We start from the raw sequence: 20,956 nt of genomic DNA on the forward strand, positions 1-20,956 counted from the left end.
TCCACATCCTCGCCAGCATCTGCTGTCACCTGAATTTTTGATCTTAGCCATTCTGACTGGTGTGAGGTGGAATCTCAGGGTTGTTTTGCTTTGCATTTCCATGATGATTAAGGATGTTGAACATTTTTTCAGGTGCTTCTCTGCCATTTGGTATTCCTCAGGTGAGAATTCTTTGTTCAGTTCTGAGCCCCATTTTTTAATGGGGTTATTTGACTTTCTGGAGTCGACCTTCTTGAGTTCTTTATATATATTGGATATTAGTCCCTTATCTGATTTAGGATAGGTGAAGATCCTTTCCCAATCTGTTGGTGGTTTTTTTGTCTTATTGATGGTGTCTTTAGCCTTGCAGAAGCTTTGCAGTTTCATGAGGTCCCACTTGTCAATTCTCGATCTTACAGCACAAGCCATTACTGTTCTATTCAGGAATTTTTCCCCTGTGCCCATATCTTCAAGGCTTTTCCCCACTTTCTCCTCTATAAGTTTCAGTGTCTCTGGTTTTATGTGTAGTTCCTTGATCCACTTAGACTTGACCTTAGTACAAGGAGATAGGAATGGATCGATTCACATTCTTCTACATGTTAACAACCAGTTGTGCCAGCACCATTTGTTGAAAATGCTGTCTTTCTTCCACTGGATGTTTTTAGCTCCCTTGTCGAAGATCAAGTGACCGTAGGTCTGTGGGTTCATTTCTGGGTCTTCAATTCTATTCCATTGGTCTATTTGTCTGTCACTATACCAGTACCATGCAGTTTTTATCACAATTGCTCTGTAGTTAAAGCTTTAGGTCCGGTATGGTGATTCCACCAGAGGTTCTTTTATCCTTGAGAAGAGTTTTTGCTATCCTAGGTTTTTTGTTATTCCAGATGAATTTGCAGATTGCACTTTCTAATTCGTTGAAGAATTTAGTTGGAATTTTGATGGGGATTGCATTGAATCTGTAGATTGCTTTTGGCAAGATAGCCATTTTTACAATGTTGATCCTGCCAATCCATGAGCATGGGAGATCTTTCCATCTTCTGAGATCTTCTAGAATTTCATTCTTCAGAGACTTGATATTTTTATTATACAGATCTTTCACTTCCTTAGTTAGAGTCACGCCAAGATATTTTATATTATTTGTGACTATTGAGAAGGGTGTTGTTTCCCTAATTTCTTTCTCAGCCTGTTTATTCTTTGTGTAGAGAAAGGCCATTGATTTGTTTGAGTTAATTTTATATCCAGCTACTTCACCGAAGCTGTTTATCAGGCTTAGGAGTTCTCTGGTGGAATTTTTAGGGTCACTTAGATATACTATCATATCATCTGCAAAAAGTGATATTTTGACTTCATCTTTTCCAATTTGTATCCCTTTGATCTCCTTTTGTTGTCGAATTGCTCTGGCTAGGACTTCAAGTACAATGTTGAATAGGTATGGAGAAAGTGGACAGCCTTGTCTAGTCCCTGATTTTAGAGGGATTGCTTCAAGCTTCTCACCATTTACTTTGATGTTGGCTACTGGTTTGCTGTAGATTGCTTTTATCATGTTTAGGTATGGGCCTTGAATTCCTGATCTTTCCAAGACTTTTATCATGAATGGGTGTTGGATCTTGTCAAATGCTTTTTCCGCATCTAACGAGATGACCATGTGGTTTTTGTCTTTGAGTTTGTTTTTATACTGGATTACGTTGATGGATTTCCGTATATTGAACCATCCCTGCATCCCTGGGATGAAACCTACTTGGTCAGGATGGATGATTGTTTTGATGTGTTCTTGGATTCGGTTAGCAAGAACTTTATTGAGGATTTTTGCATCAATATTCATAAGGGATATTGGTCTGAAGTTTTCTATCTTTGTTGGGTCTTTTTGTGGTTTAGGTATCAGAGTAATTGTGGCTTCATAGAATGAGTTGGGTAGAGTACCTTCTGTTTCTATTTTGTGGAATAGTTTGTGAAGAACTGGGATTAGATCTTCTTTGAAGGTCTGATAGAACTCTGCACTAAACCCATCTGGTCCTGGGCTTTTTTTAGTTGGGAGACTATTAATGACTGCTTCTATTTCTTTGGGGGATATAGGGCTGTTTAGATCATTAACCTGATCTTGATTAAACTTTGGTACCTGGTATCTGTCTAGGAACTTCTCCATTTCATCCAGGTTCTCCAGTTTTGTTGAGTATAGCCTTTGGTAGAAGGATCTGATGGTGTTTTGGATGTCTTCAGGATCTGTTGTTATGTCTCCTTTTTCATTTCTGATTTTGTTAATTAGGATGCTTTCCCTGTGCCCTCTAGTGAGTCTGGCTAAGGGTTTATCTATCTTGGTGATTTTCTCAAAGAACCAGCTCCTTGATTGGTTGATTCTTTGAATAGTTCTTCTTGTTTCCACTTGGTTGATTTCGCCCCTGAGTTTGATTATTTCTTGCCGTCTACTCCTCTTGGGTGAATTTGCTTCCTTTTGTTCTAGTGCTTTTAGGTATGTTGTCAAGCTGCTAATGTGTGCTCTCTCTAGTTTCCTTTTGGAGGCACTCAGAGCTATGAGTTTTCCTCTTAGAAATGCTTTCATTGCGTCCCATAAGCTTGGGTATGTTGTGGCTTCATTTTCACTGAACTCTAAAAAGTCCTTAATTTCTTTCTTTATTCCTTCCTTGACCAAGGTATCATTGAGAAGAGTGTTGTTCAGTTTCCACGTGAAGGTTGGCTTTCTATTATTTATTTTGTTATTGAAGATCAGCCTTAGTCCATGGTGATATGATAGGATGCATGGGACATTTTCAATATTTTTGTATCTGTTGAGGCCTGTTTTGTGACCAATTATGTGGTCAATTTTGGAGAAGGTACCATGAGGTGCTGAGAAGAAGGTATATCCTTTTGTTTTAGGATAGAATGTTCTGTAGATATCTGCCAGATCCATTTGATTCATAACTTCTATTAGTTTCACTGTGTCCCTGTTTAGTTTCTGTTTCCACGATCTGTCCATTGGTGAAAGTGGTGTGTTGAAGTCTCCCACTATTATTGTATGAGGTGCAATGTGTGCTTTGAGATTTACTAAAGTTTCTTTAATGAATGTGGCTGCCTTTGTATTTGGAGCATAGATATTCAGGATTGATAGTTCCTCTTGGAGGAATTTACCTTTGATGAATATGAAGTGTCCCTCCCTGTCTTTTTTAATGACTTTGTGTTGGAAGTCAATCTTATCAGATATTAGAATGGCTACTCCAGCTTGTTTCTTCATACCATTTGCTTGGAAAATTGTTTTCCAGCCTTTCATTCTGAGATAGTGTCTATCTTTTTCTCTGAGATGAGTTTCCTGTAAGCAGCAAAATGTTGGGTCTTGTTTGTGTAGCCAGTTTGTTAGTCTATGTCTTTTTATCAGGGAGTTGAGTCCATTGATATTAAGAGATATTAAGGAAAAGTAATTGTTGTTTCCTGTTATTTTTGTTGTTAAAGTTGGCATTCTGTTCTTGTGGCTGTCTTCTTTTAGGTTTGTTGAGGGATTACCTTCTTGTAGTTTCTAGGGCGTGGTTCCTGTCCTTGTATTGGTTTTTTTCTGTTATTATCCTTTGAAGGGCTGGATTCGTGGAGAGATAATGTGTGAATTTGGTTTTGTCGTGGAATACTGTGGTTTCTCCATCTATGATAATTGAGAGTTTGGCTGGGTATAGTAGCCTGGGCTGGAATTTGTGTTCTTTTAGTGTCTGTATAACATCCGTCCAGGATCTTCTGGCTTTCATAGTCTCTGGTGAAAAATCTGGTGTAATTCTGATAGGCTTGCCTTTATATGTTACTTGGCCTTTTTCTCTTACTGCTTTTAGTATTCTATCTTTATTTAGAGCATTTGTTGTTCTGATTATTATGTGTCAGGAGGTATTTCTTTTCTGGTCCAGTCTATTTGGAGTTCTGTAGGCTTCTTGTATGTTCATGGGCATCTCTTTCTTTAGATTTGGGAAGTTTTCTTCTATAATTTTGTTGAAGATGTTTGCTGGTCCTTTGAGTTGAAAATCTTCATTCTCATCTACTCCTATTATCCGTAGGTTTGGTCTTCTCTTTGTGTCCTGTATTTCTTGGATGTTTTGAGTTAGGATCTTTTTGCATTTTACATTTTCCTTGATTGTTGTGCAGATGTTCTCTATGGAATCTTCTGCACCTGAGATTCTCTCTTCCATCTCTTGTATTCTGTTGCTGATGCTGGTATCTATGGTTCCAGATTTCTTTCCTAGGGTTTCTATCTCCAGTGTTGCCTCATTTTGGGTTTTCTTTATTGTGTCTACTTCCCTTTTTAGGTCTAGTATGGTTTTGTTCATTTCCATCATCTGTTTGGATGTGTTTTCCTGTTTTTCATTAAGGACTTCTACCTGTTTGATTATGTTATCCTGTTTTTCTTTAAGGATTTGTAACTCTTTAGCAGTGTTCTCCTGCAATTCTTTAAGGGATTTTTGTGCTTCCTCTTTAATGTCTTCTACCTGTTTAGCAGTGTTCTCCTGTATTTCTTTAAGTGTGTTATTAAAGTCCTTCTTGAAGTCCTCTACCATCATCAGGAGATATGCTTTTAGATCCGTGTCTAGCTTTTCCGGTGTGTTGGGGTGCCCTGGACTGGGCGAAGTGGGAGTGCTGGGTTCTGATGATGGTGAGTGGTCTTGGTTTCTGTTAGTAAGATTATTACGTTTACCTTTTGCCATCTGGTAATCTCTGGGGTTAGTTGTTGTCGTTGTCACTGTTTAAAGATTGGAGCAGAAGCTGTGTTCCACTCACCAGCAGTCTCAAAATCCTGTGGCGGGGGTCGTGGGTAGCTGGCGGGTGTCAGCCGACCCTGTGCTCTAGCTACCCTGGTGCTGGTCCGGCTGGATGAGGCCTGTGGCCCTACTCAGGCCGGTTTCTGCTTCCCTAACTAATGCCTATTTACATTTTATATGTTATCCCCTTTCCTGGTCCCCCAACCCCAGAAACCCCCTATGTCATCCTCCCTTCTCCTGCTTCTATGAGGGTGTTCCTCTACCCACCCTCCCATTCCCACTTCCCTGCCCTTAATTCCCCCATACCAGGGCATCTATCGAGCCTTCATAGGACCAAGGACATCTCCTGGCATTGATGCATGACAAGGTCATCCTCTGCAATGTATGCAGCTGGAGCCATGTGTATTCTTTTGTTGATGGCTTAGTAATTGGGAGCTCTTAGGGAACTGGGTGGTTGATATTGTTTCTAACTGAATCTAAATATTATTGATTGGCTAGATGTACTGTGCAGTGAGCCCAGGCTGCTTGTCTCTATTCCCCAGTTCATGCTAAGGCCAGGTTCTTACAAGAGTACTGGAGATTCTTACTCAGTTCCTCATGCTAGTGTAGCAAGTATTTCCCCTTGAGTCATCTCCTTAGACCCCTTACATAGTTTATCTTGGCAATAAAGTTTAACCTAAATGAAGAGGTATGGCATAAATCAGTAAAACTGGACAAAACATTGAGGCATTGAAAGGATATAGCAATATTGTAGGTTAGGGACTAATCATTTTTCTATCCTGGATAACGGAGGACAATTAGACAGCTAAAATGAACAGGAAAGGTAAGAATTCTAGGAATAAATGTTTACAGTCATAGAAATGTTAGATAAGTAAGTTCAGAACACTGAGCTCAGTGTCTGGTGCTAAGAAGTCTAAGCCTGTATATGTAAAGACACTATAGAATTATAAATAATATAAGTTACATACTTGAGCAGCTCTGATGCACTTTATGGCATATAGTCTATGGCAGATATAAAGAAAAACTCACTGATGTTTAAGATTGGGGGGCTGAGAAATCTAGAGTCTAATTTTCATTAAGTTCTTGATTGCAGACTTAATGGGATGGGATATCAGAAAGAAATCAGATTGCTGTATTCATCAGGCACACATGTAAAACACATGTGCTGCACTTGGAGGGACAGAGGAGACAGCATTGGGGCTCAGGGGAGTAATGGGAAGGAAAGCAGGGGAAAATGGTGTCTAACATTATGGAATGGAATTCTGGCATAGAACTTGCTCTGTGTAACATCAATACAGTGTTTTGAGGAATAAGATGAAAAAGTTTCATATCTATATAGGTATAGATTTTAAAGACATCCTTAATGCTTGGACAAAGGAGATTATGTGATGAAGTTGGGCACAGAAGCTCTAAAGACTTCATTCTTCATGACATTGGGTAGTGGAGCAGTAGAGACTTTTCTGGTTTTTGTTTGTTTGTTTGTTTGTTTGTTTTGTTGTTTTTGTTTGTTTGTTTGGTTGGTTGGTTTTTTGAGATAGGGTTCCTCTGTATAGCTCTGGCTGTCCTGGAACTCACTTTGTAGACCAGGTACAGGGAGATGTTCTTGATGAATTCAAAGACAAAGTGAACCATTCCAAAAAATTTCCAATCACTCCCAATATACTCTAATATTGTCCAGGAACACAAGGATATTGCATTCTTCATATGTCTAGCTTTTATGCTCAGTATCAACTTTCCAATTACAACAAAGGTGCTTCATACATTATGATGTTGAGGTAACTGATTAATCTTAAGTCATACTTCATTTTTAAATGTGATTTGGATCACATTTTGTCCAGTATGACAATGAAATTTTTAGGGAGGTAAAATTAAACTGGAAAATTTTAACCAAGGTTCGTTTTCCTATGAAGATGGTTGATTTTAGAATTTGAATTGTTAATGTACCTCTGTACATTTTAGATAAATATCTGGTAGTGTTATCATGTGTCTAAATGTTATTTATTTAGCATGGACATAAAAATAGCTCCTGGGGAAAAATCTATCTATCTATCTATCTATCTATCTATCTATCTATCTATCTACTTACCTACCTACATATCTATCTATTTGAGACAGTATCTCACAGTGTTTTCATTGTACTTAATTTGCAGCTTAGTTTGTTTAATCTTTTTAAATGTGTTTTGATCCATTGCTCACAACTGGGATGTAATAGACACCCAACCTCTAGGCTGTTTGAGAAGTTAATGGATTTTATCCTACTACATGTAAAATTTTCTCCACTACAGACAAAGGTTCTCCTAATATTTTATTTAAATATAACAAATTTAAAATAGGTCCATGGACAATTAGAGAAACTTCTTCCTTGATGATGCTATAATCTTCCTGGTTTTGCTTTTGCTGAGAAGCTGACTAAATCTGAAGGCTATCATGTGAAATCTAGCTTCCTCATTTGGCCCTCCTCTGTTGCTGGTACAGCAAGCAAGAATGCTAGGCTTCAATCATAGCAATTGAGAATCTGACCTGATTTTGAGTTCTACCTTTGTAACTCTTGGCTTTTATTACTGTTTTCCAAGCATCATTTGACTTGTAGTAAGTGCAGAGCCCACTCTTGCTGCCGGAGGTATGAAAAAGTAATTCTAGCCATTCATATTAAATTCATTACGTAAATATGTACGATGGAAAGAAGCAAACCATTAATTCTGGTCTTTGAGGTTGGGTGAACAATAAAATACTCAATGAACTTTCAGTTTTAAAAAAACACGTTCAACCTTGGAAGTCTACACTTCATGGTGGCATTGACAGGATTGGCTGCTGTTGGACTTTTGATAATTGCTTTTGATGACACAATGCACATGTGTGTTCCAGTTCTGTGAATTTGGAAATGAAAAGGCAGAAGAGCAATTCATTGAGGCAATTACTGTCAATTATACCGCAAAGGTTTAATGCTCTGCGTGGAAAACTTTAATAAGGCACCAAAGATTAAAGAGCTGAGAAATCGACAGTTAAGTGGGAAACCCACTGCATTTTAGAACTTGCTTCCTGGCAGCCAGGTGGTCTGAAATAGGCTTGGTCTGTATTTTGTTTGGCTTTGGTGTTTAAAAAAAAAAAACAAAAGAAGCCTCTTCCGGTCAGAAAAGCACCGGGGTAGCTAGGGCACAGAGTCTGCTGACACTCGCCAGCTACCCACAACACCCGCCACAGGATCTTAAGACTTCTGGTGAGTGGAACACAGCTTCTGCTCCAATCCAATTGCGCGCAGGACCTGAGACTGCATTAGTTAGGGAAGCAGAAACCGGCCTGAGTAGGGCCAAAGGCCTCATCCGGCCGGAACAGCACCAATGTAGCTAGAGCACAGGGTCGGCTGACACCTGCCAGCTACCCACGACCCCTGCCACAGGATTTTGATACTGCTGGTGAGTGGAACACAGCTTCTGCTCCAATCTTTAAACAGTGACAACGACAACAACTAACCCCAGAGATTACCAGATGGCGAAAGGTAAACGTAATAATTTACTAACAGAAACCAAGACCACTCACCATCATCAGAACCCAGCACTCCCACTTCGCCCAGTCCAGGGCACCCCAACACACCGGAAAAGCTAGACACGGATCTAAAAGCATATCTCCTGATGATGGTAGAGGACTTCAAGAAGGACTTTAATAACACACTTAAAGAAATACAGGAGAACACTGCTAAACAGGTAGAAGACAATAAAGAGGAAGCACAAAAGTCCCTTAAAGAATTGCAGGAGAACACTGCTAAAGAGTTACAAATCCTTAAAGAAAAACAGGATAACCTAATCAAACAGGTAGAAGTCCTTAATGAAAAACAGGAAAACACATCCAAACAGATGATGGAAATGAACAAAACCATACTAGACCTAAAAAGGGAAGTAGACACAATAAAGAAAACCCAAAATGAGGCAACACTGGAGATAGAAACCCTAGGAAAGAAATCTGGAACCATAGATACCAGCATCAGCAACAGAATACAAGAGATGGAAGAGAGAATCTCAGGTGCAGAAGATTCCATAGAGAACATCTGCACAACAATCAAGGAAAATGTAAAATGCAAAAAGATCCTAACTCAAAACATCCAAGAAATACAGGACACAATGAGAAGACCAAACCTACGGATAATAGGAGTGGATGAGAATGAAGATTTTCAACTCAAAGGACCAGCAAACATCTTCAACAAAATTATAGAAGAAAACTTCCCAAATCTAAAGAAAGAGATGCCCATGAACATACAAGAAGCCTACAGAACTCCAAATAGACTGGACCAGAAAAGAAATACCTCCTGACACATAATAATCAGAACAACAAATGCTCTAAATAAAGATAGAATACTAAAAGCAGTAAGAGAAAAAGGCCAAGTAACATATAAAGGCAAGCCTATCAGAATTACACCAGATTTTTCACCAGAGACTATGAAAGCCAGAAGATCCTGGACGGATGTTATACAGACACTAAAAGAACACAAATTCCAGCCCAGGCTACTATACCCAGCCAAACTCTCAATTATCATAGATGGAGAAACCAAAGTATTCCACGACAAAACCAAATTCACACATTATCTCTCCACGAATCCAGCCCTTCAAAGGATAATAACAGAAAAAAACCAATACAAGGACAGGAACCACGCCCTAGAAACTACAAGAAGGTAATCCCTCAACAAACCTAAAAGAAGACAGCCACAAGAACAGAATGCCAACTTTAACAACAAAAATAACAGGAAACAACAATTACTTTTCCTTAATATCTCTTAATATCAATGGACTCAACTCCCTGATAAAAAGACATAGACTAACAAACTGGCTACACAAACAAGACCCAACATTTTGCTGCTTACAGGAAACTCATCTCAGAGAAAAAGATAGACACTATCTCAGAATGAAAGGCTGGAAAACAATTTTCCAAGCAAATGGTATGAAGAAACAAGCTGGAGTAGCCATTCTAATATCTGATAAGATTGACTTCCAACACAAAGTCATTAAAAAAGACAGGGAGGGACACTTCATATTCATCAAAGGTAAATTCCTCCAAGAGGAACTATCAATCCTGAATATCTATGCTCCAAATACAAAGGCAGCCACATTCATTAAAGAAACTTTAGTAAATCTCAAAGCACACATTGCACCTCATACAATAATAGTGGGAGACTTCAACACACCACTTTCACCAATGGACAGATCGTGGAAACAGAAACTAAACAGGGACACAGTGAAACTAATAGAAGTTATGAATCAAATGGATCTGGCAGATATCTACAGAACATTCTATCCTAAAACAAAAGGATATACCTTCTTCTCAGCACCTCATGGTACCTTCTCCAAAATTGACCACATAATTGGTCACAAAACAGGCCTCAACAGATACAAAAATATTGAAAATGTCCCATGCATCCTATCATATCACCATGGACTAAGGCTGATCTTCAATAACAAAATAAATAATAGAAAGCCAACCTTCACGTGGAAACTGAACAACACTCTTCTCAATGATACCTTGGTCAAGGAAGGAATAAAGAAAGAAATTAAGGACTTTTTAGAGTTCAGTGAAAATGAAGCCACAACATACCCAAGCTTATGGGACGCAATGAAAGCATTTCTAAGAGGAAAACTCATAGCTCTGAGTGCCTCCAAAAGGAAACTAGAGAGAGCACACATTAGCAGCTTGACAACATACCTAAAAGCACTAGAACAAAAGGAAGCAAATTCACCCAAGAGGAGTAGACGGCAAGAAATAATCAAACTCAGGGGCGAAATCAACCAAGTGGAAACAAGAAGAACTATTCAAAGAATCAACCAATCAAGGAGCTGGTTCTTTGAGAAAATCACCAAGATAGATAAACCCTTAGCCAGACTCACTAGAGGGCACAGGGAAAGCATCCTAATTAACAAAATCAGAAATGAAAAAGGAGACATAACAACAGATCCTGAAGACATCCAAAACACCATCAGATCCTTCTACCAAAGGCTATACTCAACAAAACTGGAGAACCTGGATGAAATGGAGAAGTTCCTAGACAGATACCAGGTACCAAAGTTTAATCAAGATCAGGTTAATGATCTAAACAGCCCTATATCCCCCAAAGAAATAGAAGCAGTCATTAATAGTCTCCCAACTAAAAAAAGCCCAGGACCAGATGGGTTTAGTGCAGAGTTCTATCAGACCTTCAAAGAAGATCTAATCCCAGTTCTTCACAAACTATTCCACAAAATAGAAACAGAAGGTACTCTACCCAACTCATTCTATGAAGCCACAATTACTCTGATACCTAAACCACAAAAAGACCCAACAAAGATAGAAAACTTCAGACCAATATCCCTTATGAATATTGATGCAAAAATCCTCAATAAAGTTCTTGCTAACCGAATCCAAGAACACATCAAAACAATCATCCATCCTGACCAAGTAGGTTTCATCCCAGGGATGCAGGGATGGTTCAATATACGGAAATCCATCAACGTAATCAAGTATAAAAACAAACTCAAAGACAAAAACCACATGGTCATCTCGTTAGATATGGAAAAAGCATTTGACAAGATCCAACACCCATTCATGATAAAAGTCTTGGAAAGATCAGGAATTCAAGGCCCATACCTAAACATGATAAAAGCAATCTACAGCAAACCAGTAGCCAACATCAAAGTAAATGGTGAGAAGCTTGAAGCAATCCCTCTAAAATCAGGGACTAGACAAGGCTGTCCACTTTCTCCATACCTATTCAACATTGTACTTGAAGTCCTAGCCAGAGCAATTCGACAACAAAAGGAGATCAAAGGGATACAAATTGGAAAAGATGAAGTCAAAATATCACTTTTTGCAGATGATATGATAGTATATCTAAGTGACCCTAAAAATTCCACCAGAGAACTCCTAAGCCTGATAAACAGCTTCGGTGAAGTAGCTGGATATAAAATTAACTCAAACAAATCAATGGCCTTTCTCTACACAAAGAATAAACAGGCTGAGAAAGAAATTAGGGAAACAACACCCTTCTCAATAGTCACAAATAATATAAAATATCTTGGCGTGACTCTAACTAAGGAAGTGAAAGATCTGTATAATAAAAACTTCAAGTCTCTGAAGAAAGAAATTCTAGAAGATCTCAGAAGATGGAAAGATCTCCCATGCTCATGGATTGATAGGATCAACATTGTAAAAATGGCTATCTTGCCAAAAGCAATCTACAGATTCAATGCAATCCCCATCAAAATTCCAACTAAATTCTTCAACGAATTAGAAAGTGCAATCTGCAAATTCATCTGGAATAACAAAAAACCTAGGATAGCAAAAACTCTTCTCAAGGATAAAAGAACCTCTGGTGGAATCACCATACCGGACCTAAAGCTTTAACTACAGAGCAATTGTGAAAAAAAACTGCATGGTACTGGTATAGTGACAGACAAATAGACCAATGGAATAGAATTGAAGACCCAGAAATGAACCCACAGACCTATGGTCACTTGATCTTCGACAAGGGAGCTAAAAACATCCAGTGGAAGAAAGACAGCATTTTCAACAAATGGTGCTGGCACAACTGGTTGTTAACATGTAGAAGAATGTGAATCGATCCATTCCTATCTCCTTGTACTAAGGTCAAGTCTAAGTGGATCAAGGAACTACACATAAAACCAGAGACACTGAAACTTATAGAGGAGAAAGTGGGGAAAAGTCTTGAAGATATGGGCACAGGGGAAAAATTCCTGAATAGAACAGTAATGGCTTGTGCTGTAAGATCGAGAATTGACAAGTGGGACCTCATGAAACTGCAAAGCTTCTGCAAGGCTAAAGACACCATCAATAAGACAAAAAAACCACCAACAGATTGGGAAAGGATCTTCACCTATCCTAAATCAGATAAGGGACTAATATCCAATATATATAAAGAACTCAAGAAGGTGGACTCCAGAAAGTCAAATAACCCCATTAAAAAATGGGGCTCAGAACTGAACAAAGAATTCTCACCTGAGGAATACCAAATGGCAGAGAAGCACCTGAAAAAATGTTCAACATCCTTAATCATCATGGAAATGCAAAGCAAAACAACCCTGAGATTCCACCTCACACCAGTCAGAATGGCTAAGATCAAAAATTCAGGTGACAGCAGATGCTGGCGAGGATGTGGAGAAAGAGGAACACTCCTCCATTGTTGGTGGGATTGCAAGCTTGTACAACCACTCTGGAAATCAGTTTGGCGGTTCCTCAGAAAATTGGACATAGTACTACCGGAGGATCCAGCAATACCTCTCCTGGGCATATATCCAGAAGATGTTCCAACCGGTAAGAAGGACACATGCTCCACTATGTTCATAGCAGCCCTATTTATAATAGCCAGAAGCTTGAAAGAACCCAGATGTCCCTCAACAGATGAATGGATACAGAAATTATGGTACATCTACACAATGGAGTACTACTCAGCTATTAAAAAGAATGAATTTATGAAATTCCTAGCCAAATGGATGGACCTGGAGGGCATCATCTTGAGTGAAGTAACACAATCACAAAAGAACTCACACAATATGTATTCACTGACAAGTGGATATTAGCCCAAAACTTAGGATACCCAAGATATGAGATACAATTTGCTAAACACATGATACTCAAGAAGAATGAAGACCAAAGTGTGGACACTGTGCCCCTTCTTAGAATTGGGAACAAAACACCCAGGGAAGGAGTTACAGAGACAAAGTTCGTAGCTGTGATGAAAGGATGGACCATTTAGAGACTGCCGTATCCAGGGATCCATCCCATAAGCAGCTTCTAAACGCTGACACCATTGCATACACTAGCAAGATTTTGCTGAAAGGACCCAAATATAGCTGTCTCTTGTGAGATGATGCCGGGGCCTAGCAAACACAGGAGTGGATGTTCACAGTCAGCTATTGGATGTATCACAGGGCTCCCTATGGAGAAGCTAGAGAAAGTACCCAAGGAGCTAAAGGGATCTGCAACCCTATTGTTGGAACAACATGATGTACTAACCAGAACCCCGGAGCTCTTGTTTCTAGCTGCATATGTATCGAAAGATGGTCTAGTAGGCCATCAATGGAAAGAGAGGCCCATTGGACTTGCAAACTTTATATGCCCCAATATAGGGGAATGCCAGGGCCAAAAGAATGGGAATGGGTGGTTAGGGAAGTGGGGGGCGCTATGGGGTACTTTTGGGATAACATTGGAAATGTAATTGAGGAAAATATGTAATAAAAATATTAAAAATTAAAAAAAAAACCAAAAAACATTTACTTGATTGTCTTTAAACATGACCATGCCTTCTGTGTCTCTACTTTACTCAATTCACTTACAGGTCATACTCACTGTATTAGAATCATTTATGCACTGGAAATTGTTTACATAAATAACCGTGAGTTCTGAAAAGAAAAAGGCTAAACTTAATGGCATTGTGATATTGACTCTGGAGTTAAAATAGTAAATAGTTGAACACTGAATAAAAAGTCTGGAGAGATGGCTCAGCAGTTAATAGCATTTTCTTCTTTTGTATAAGACACAGGCTTGGTTCCTTTTTCCCTCCTTTCTTTTATTGAAAAGAGATTTTCTAATACAATACATTCTGATTATTGTTTCCCCTTTCCCATCTCTGATATTTCACTCGCCATCTCTTCCATACGACTCCATCCTTTCTGTCTTTTCTTAGAAAACAAATAGAGTTCTAAAGAATAATAATGAAATAAGACAAGAACAAAATAAACAAACCATATTAGGATACAACAAACACAGAGAAGAAAAATAGCCAAAGGAAAGCACCAGATACACAGGAACTCCCTAAGAACACAAAACTGGAAACCATTATATATATATATGCAAAAGACCTGAAAGATTAAAAAAAATCCAGTCAAAACCGTGTGAGAAAAGGAACATCTAAAGATGCCATTGAATTTGTTTGTGTTGGCCATCTACTGCTGGGCATGATGCCTACACTTCAAACTGGCTTATATCCCCAGGAAGACTGCATTGGATAGAACTATGTGTTTTCATTTGTGAATGCTTATCAATTGGACACAGCTTCTGAGTTTGGCATGGTGGCTTGTGTCCACTTCTCTTCTCAGTGCTGGGCCTCCACCTGGCACGGATGCATGCAGGCCCCGTGCATGCTGCCACGGTCTCTGTGAGTTCATGAGTGTGTCGGTACTATGCGTAAAGTGCTTTGTTTCCGTGATGTCCTTCATCCCTTCTGACTGTTACATTTTCCACCCCCTCTTCCACAGGGTTCTCTGAGACCTGTGAGGAGAGATTTGATAAAGACATCTCATTTAGTGAGTGTGCCAAGAACTCTCCCTCTCTGCATGTTGTCCAAGTGTTGGGCTCTGTATTTGCTCCCCCATCTGCCACAGGAGGAAGCTTCTCTGATGATGGCAGAGGAGAAATTGATCTATGAGTATAGCAGAATCTCTTTAGGAGTCATTTTATGGCTACGGTCCATGAGCAGAATATGTGTGTTTGATTTTGGACCTAGATCCCTTGTCTATCTGATTCTCTGGTTCTTGGCTACCAAAACAGTTTCAGGGATAGTTTCTATCTTATGGAATAGACCTTAAATCCAATCTGATATTGGTTATTTCTATAAGCTAGACGCCATTATGTCAGTAGTGTGTCCTAGCACCCACAGAGTTGTTCAGAATCATCTTTAACTTCCATTTCAGGAGATCAGACACCTTTTTCTAGTCTCTTTGAGCATCATGCAATGCGGGCAAAACACTTATACACATAAAATAAAAATAAATTGAAAATAAAATCAAGTTAGATGATTTTATTAAATCTGCAACACATCTTCCTGAAGCTTCACTATTCTTAACTTTAAAAGACAATAATGCTGCCAGCTACACTTACACATGGTAAATATAGGTAAAATGTAGACCTCAAAGAAGATAGAATATGATGGTTATCTATGGGCTAGATAGATGGCTCAGTGGTTAAGGGCATTCACATCTCTTTCAGAGGACCTAAGTTCACGTATCAGCATTACACCTAGTAGCTCAGTTTCTTCTGTAATCTAGCTCCAGGGAATCCTGCTCCTTATTCTATATGCATAGACAGAGAAACATACACATAAGCATACATTAAAAAAATAATAATTTTAAAATGTTATTTATTATTTCATTCAAAAAGTTTGTTTCTTGGGTTACTCATTCCTATATAAGCTCCACAAGGGATCCAGTTAACTTTTGGACTCCTAACATCTGGGGCCTTTCAGGATGCTACTCTGTATGTCCATGTGTCAGTAACTCACACAACTGGACTGCAAGAACAGAGATTTCAAATACACTGATAACTCTAGTTACAACCCCACAACTTCTAAGGTAGTTGGTTGTCAAGTAAGCTGGAGTCTAAATGCTTTTGTTTTGCTGATTTCAATGAGAAAATATGGAAAAGCATGACTTAGAGCTATTTAGTAGAATTATTTGATTGTAAACTGTAGCTTTATTTGATCATGCTTAATATATTTTGCAACAAAACAGAGCAGATATCACTAGTTAATTTTCTCTCTTTCTCTCTCTCCCTCTCCCTCTCTCTCTCTCTCTCTCTCTCTCTCTCTCTCTCTTTCTCTCTTGTTTTTAAAGGAGAATGGGTTTATTTTAGTTCACATTCAAGATGCAGCACATCAGAGTTGAAAAGTCAAGCCAAGCAGGAGCCAGACGCAACAGTTCACATCAGATTGAAAACCAGAAAGCAGAGTGATAAAGGCTTCCTGGTACTCAGCTCTTCTCCATTCATAAAGGCCAGGATCCTAAACAGGATAAGGGTTCCATGGTGGACATGTCGGTCTTTTTTGTGTCCGGTCAGCAGATCACAGCCTGGGTTCTAGCCTGGAAAGGCATTTTGGAAACCTGGAAGAGAAGAAGGGCTAGGCGGGCGAGAAAAGATGCAGCTAAGACAGGCATTCTGATCAAAGCTCAATTTTACCATTCCAACACTCAGTTTTGAAGGAGGGGGGGCGATTCCCGCCAAATAGTCCTGGGGTCCAGTAGCAGAGTGACCACATGTATGGCTCCGAACAGCAAAGCGGCAGGTTCCAGCAGTGGGTGTGACAGAACGATTGAGCAGCAAGCTCCATCCAGGTGTAAACAGTGGAACCATTAAGGCTGGGGGAGGGGAGGCTACAGGTCTTCCAGCTTCAATTAATGTAATCAAGATAACTCCCCACTGGCATCTCCTAGATAGTTTCAGATTCTGTCAAGTTGACAGTTAACTTTAACCAACACAGGTAGTATGAACTATATGTAGAAAAAGAGGGTATTTATTTATTTTTTTATTATTGCTTTTCTTTTTTATTAGATATTATCTTTATTTACATTTCAAATGTTATCCCTTTCCTCATTTCCCCTCTGAAACCCCCCCTACCGAATTCCCCCTCCTCCAGCTCACTAACCCACCCACTCATGCTCCCCTGTCTGGCATTCCCCTACACTGGGGAGTCATTCCTTCACAGGATCAAGGACCTCTCATCTAATTGATGTCCCACAAAGCCAGCCTCTGCAACATATGCGGCTGGAGCCATGAGTCCCACCATGTGTACTCTTTGGCTGGTAGTTTAGTCCCTAGGAGCTCTGGGGGTACTGGTTGGTTCATATTGTTGTTCCTCCTATGAGGCTACAAACCCTTTCAGCTCCTTGGGTACTTTCTCTAGTTCCTCCATTGGAGACCCTGTGGTCAGTCCAGTAGATCGTTATGAGCATTCACTTCTGTATTTGTCAGTCACTGGCAGAGCCTCTCAGCAGATAGATATCACAGAAGATAGAAAGATCTCCCATGCTTATGAACTGTAAAAAAATGTCCATCTTGCTGAAAACAATATACAGATTCAATGCAATCCCTATCAAAATTCCAACTCAGTGTTTCATAGAGTTAGAAAGAGTAATTCCCAAACTCATCTGGAATAAGAAAAAAACCATGATAGCTAAAATTATTCTCAACAATAAAAGAACATCTGGGGGAATCCCCATCCCTGCCCTCAAGCTGTACTACAGAGCAATTTTGATAAGAACGTCATGGTATTAGTACAATGACAGGTAAGTAGATCAATGGAATAGAATTGAAGACCCAGAAATTAACCCACACACCCATCGTCACTTGAACTTTGACAAAGGAGCTAAAACCATCCAGGGGAAAAAAGAGAACATTTTCAACAAATAGTGATGACTCAACTGGAGGTCATCATGTAGAAGAATGAAAATTGATCCATTCTTATCTCCTTGTACAAAGCTCAAGTTCAAGTGGATCAAAGACCTCCACATAAAACCAGAGACAATGAAGCTTATAGAGGAGAAAGTGGGGAAGAGCCTCGAGCACATGGGCATGGGAGAAAATTTCTTGAACAGACACCAATAGCTTATGCTCTAAGATCAAGCACTGACAAATGCACCTCATAAAATCTCAATGCTTCTGTAAGGAAAAGGACACTGTCAATAGGACCAAATGGCAACCAACAGATTGGGAAAAGATGTTTACCAACCATATATCTGATAGAGCACTAGTATTAAATATATACCAAGAACTCAAGAAGTTAGACTCCAGAGAACCAAACAACCCTATTAAAAATGGGGTACAGAGCTAAACAAAGAATTCTCAACTGAGGAATATCAAATGGCCAAGAAGCACCTAAAGAAATGTTCAACATTTTTAGTCATCAGGGAAATGCAAATCAAAACAACCCTGAGATCCTACCTCACACCAATTAGAATGGCTAAGATCAAAATCTCAGGTGTCAACAGATGCTGGCAAGGATATGGAGAAAGGGGAACACTTCTCCATTGCTGGTAGGATTGCAAGCTGATACAACCATTCTGGAAATCAGTTTGGTGATTCCTCAGTAAATTGGACATAGTACTACCTGAGGACTCAGGTATACTACTCCTGGGCATGTACCCAGAAAATGTTCCAACATGTAATTAGGACACATGCTCCACTATGTTCACAGCAGCCTTATTTATTATAGCCTGAAGCTGGAAAGAACCCAGAAGTCCCTCAACAGAGGAATGGATACAGAAAATGTGGTTCATTTACAAAATGGAGATCTACTCAGCTATTACAAAACAATGAATTCATGAAATTCCTATGCAAATGGATGGAGCTAGAAAATACCATCCTACAATGGGCAGTGGTAGCACACATCTTTAATCCCAGCACTTGGGAGGCAGAGGTAGGTGAATTTCTGAGTTTGAGACCAGCCTGTTCTACAGAGTGAGTTCCAAAATATCCAGGACTATAGAGAGAAACCCTGTCTCAAAAAACCAAAAAGAAGAAGAAGAAGAAGAAGAAGAAGAAGAAGAAGAAGAAGAAGAAGAAGAAGAAGAAGAAGAAGAAGAAGAAAGAAGGAGAAGGAGAAGGAGAAGGAGAAGGAGAAGGAGAAGGAGAAGGAGAAGGAGAAGGAGAAGGAGAAGAAGAAGAAGAAGAAGAAGAAGAAGAAGAAGAAGAAGAAGAAGAAGAAGAAGAAGAAGAAGAAGAAGAAGAAGAAGAAAGAAGAAAGAAGAAAGAAGAAGAAAGAAGAAAGAAGAAAGAAGAAAGAAGAAAGAAAGAAAGAAAGAAAGAAAGAAAGAAAGAAAGAAAGAAAGAAAGAAAGAAAGAAGAAAGAGAAGGAGAAGAGAAGGAAGAAGAAGAAAATATCATCCTGAGTGAGGTAACCCAATCACAAAAGAACACACATGGTATGCACTCACTGATAAGTGGATATAAGCCCAGAAGTTCAGAATTCCCAAGATATAATTCATAGACCACATGAAGCTCAAGAAGAAGCAAGACCACAATGTGGATACTTCAGTCCTTCTTAGAAGGGTCATCAAAACACTCATGTGAGGAGATACAGAGACAAAGTGTGGAGCAGAAACTGAAGGAAAGGCCATCCAGTGACTGTCTGGCCTGGGAATCCATCCCATATACAGTTATCAAACCCAGACACTAATGTGGATACCAACAAGTGCTTTCTAACAGGAGCCTAATGTCCTTTTTCTAATCAGTGTTTCTCAACTGTGTCATTATAAGTATCATCTGCAAAGGGAGGATAGCTAATAGTCCCTCAAACATGCTGTGGACTCTTGAGAACCAGTGAATATCTTATTTTACATAGTAAAGAGAAATTAAAGTTTTGTGATACAGGGACAAATCTTGAAGGACATTTTCTTGGACCATCCAGATAGACTTATGATAAACACAGGGTACTAATGAAAGAGAGGCCCTGGCGTTCTAGTGAGGAAGAAGATTTAAAAGCAGATACAGTGTAGAGAGCCCAGGAATACAGATGGCTTCAAGAACCTATAGAAGGGAATGAAATGCAGGTTTCTGAAATGTCCAAATGTCTTGGCATTAATTATTTAATGCTTTATTAATTCATTTACATCTTAACCCATCACCTAAAACTATAATAATAAATTAATGCCTTTTAAACAACTGCATGGTCACATATCATATTATTGTTTAGAAATAAGTATTCCTAAGATCAATTTAAAATTACTGTCATTTATGGCCTTCTCAGAGTTACTAAATCAGAACACCTGGTGATGGGGCCAATTGTCTTCTACATAACTCTGATGCACAGTGAAATTTAAGAAATCCTTTTTGCAGATGATCATGTTTATTGGATCAGTGTCCCTTCCTCAAAAATACATAGCTCCAGTCATCATGCTGTGTAGAAAGTAAATAAAATACTCAACTTATTTACCCTTGTAATGAAGGTCCCATATTATAAAATAGATTCTTCTACAATTCAGTGTAGAAGACATTTTAATTGAAGGCTAACTGTATAGAAGATTCTCATTGTATAGAATGATTGTTGAGCTTTTAAAATTCTAACAGTTATTATTCTTAATTAGAAAACACAGACTTAGCTAGTCCATATTTGCTGAACGTTTAATGATTAAATTCATTTAGCATTTCCTTTTGTTATGGTGAGTTTGAAGAGGGGGAAAAGTCAATGTAAGGATCCAGAGTGTATATTCTATTGGGTTCCTAGATTATCTGTGGGAAAAAATAAAAACACAAACAAGAAAGCAACAGCAAATGTGCTTAATTTGAATCTGAAATGAAATAGGCAACATCCAAATTCACAAGCTTTGAAAATCTATGCATTATTGGTGAGTGACCAGGAGACAAAAGAATTAACATTTTAACATAATATTAAAATATATTTTGTATTTTGAAAACACCTTGATTAAAGTGCTCTCGAGAAGGGGAGCCGTATGCAACCTGTAGATGTGAAAATATTCTGCCACTTTGATTCCCTTAATAAGAACTTC

Source organism: Mus caroli, unplaced genomic scaffold (genome assembly GCF_978045245.1).
Source record: "Mus caroli unplaced genomic scaffold, Mus_caroli_1 scaffold_7, whole genome shotgun sequence".
NCBI classification, from domain to species: Eukaryota; Metazoa; Chordata; class Mammalia; order Rodentia; family Muridae; genus Mus; species Mus caroli.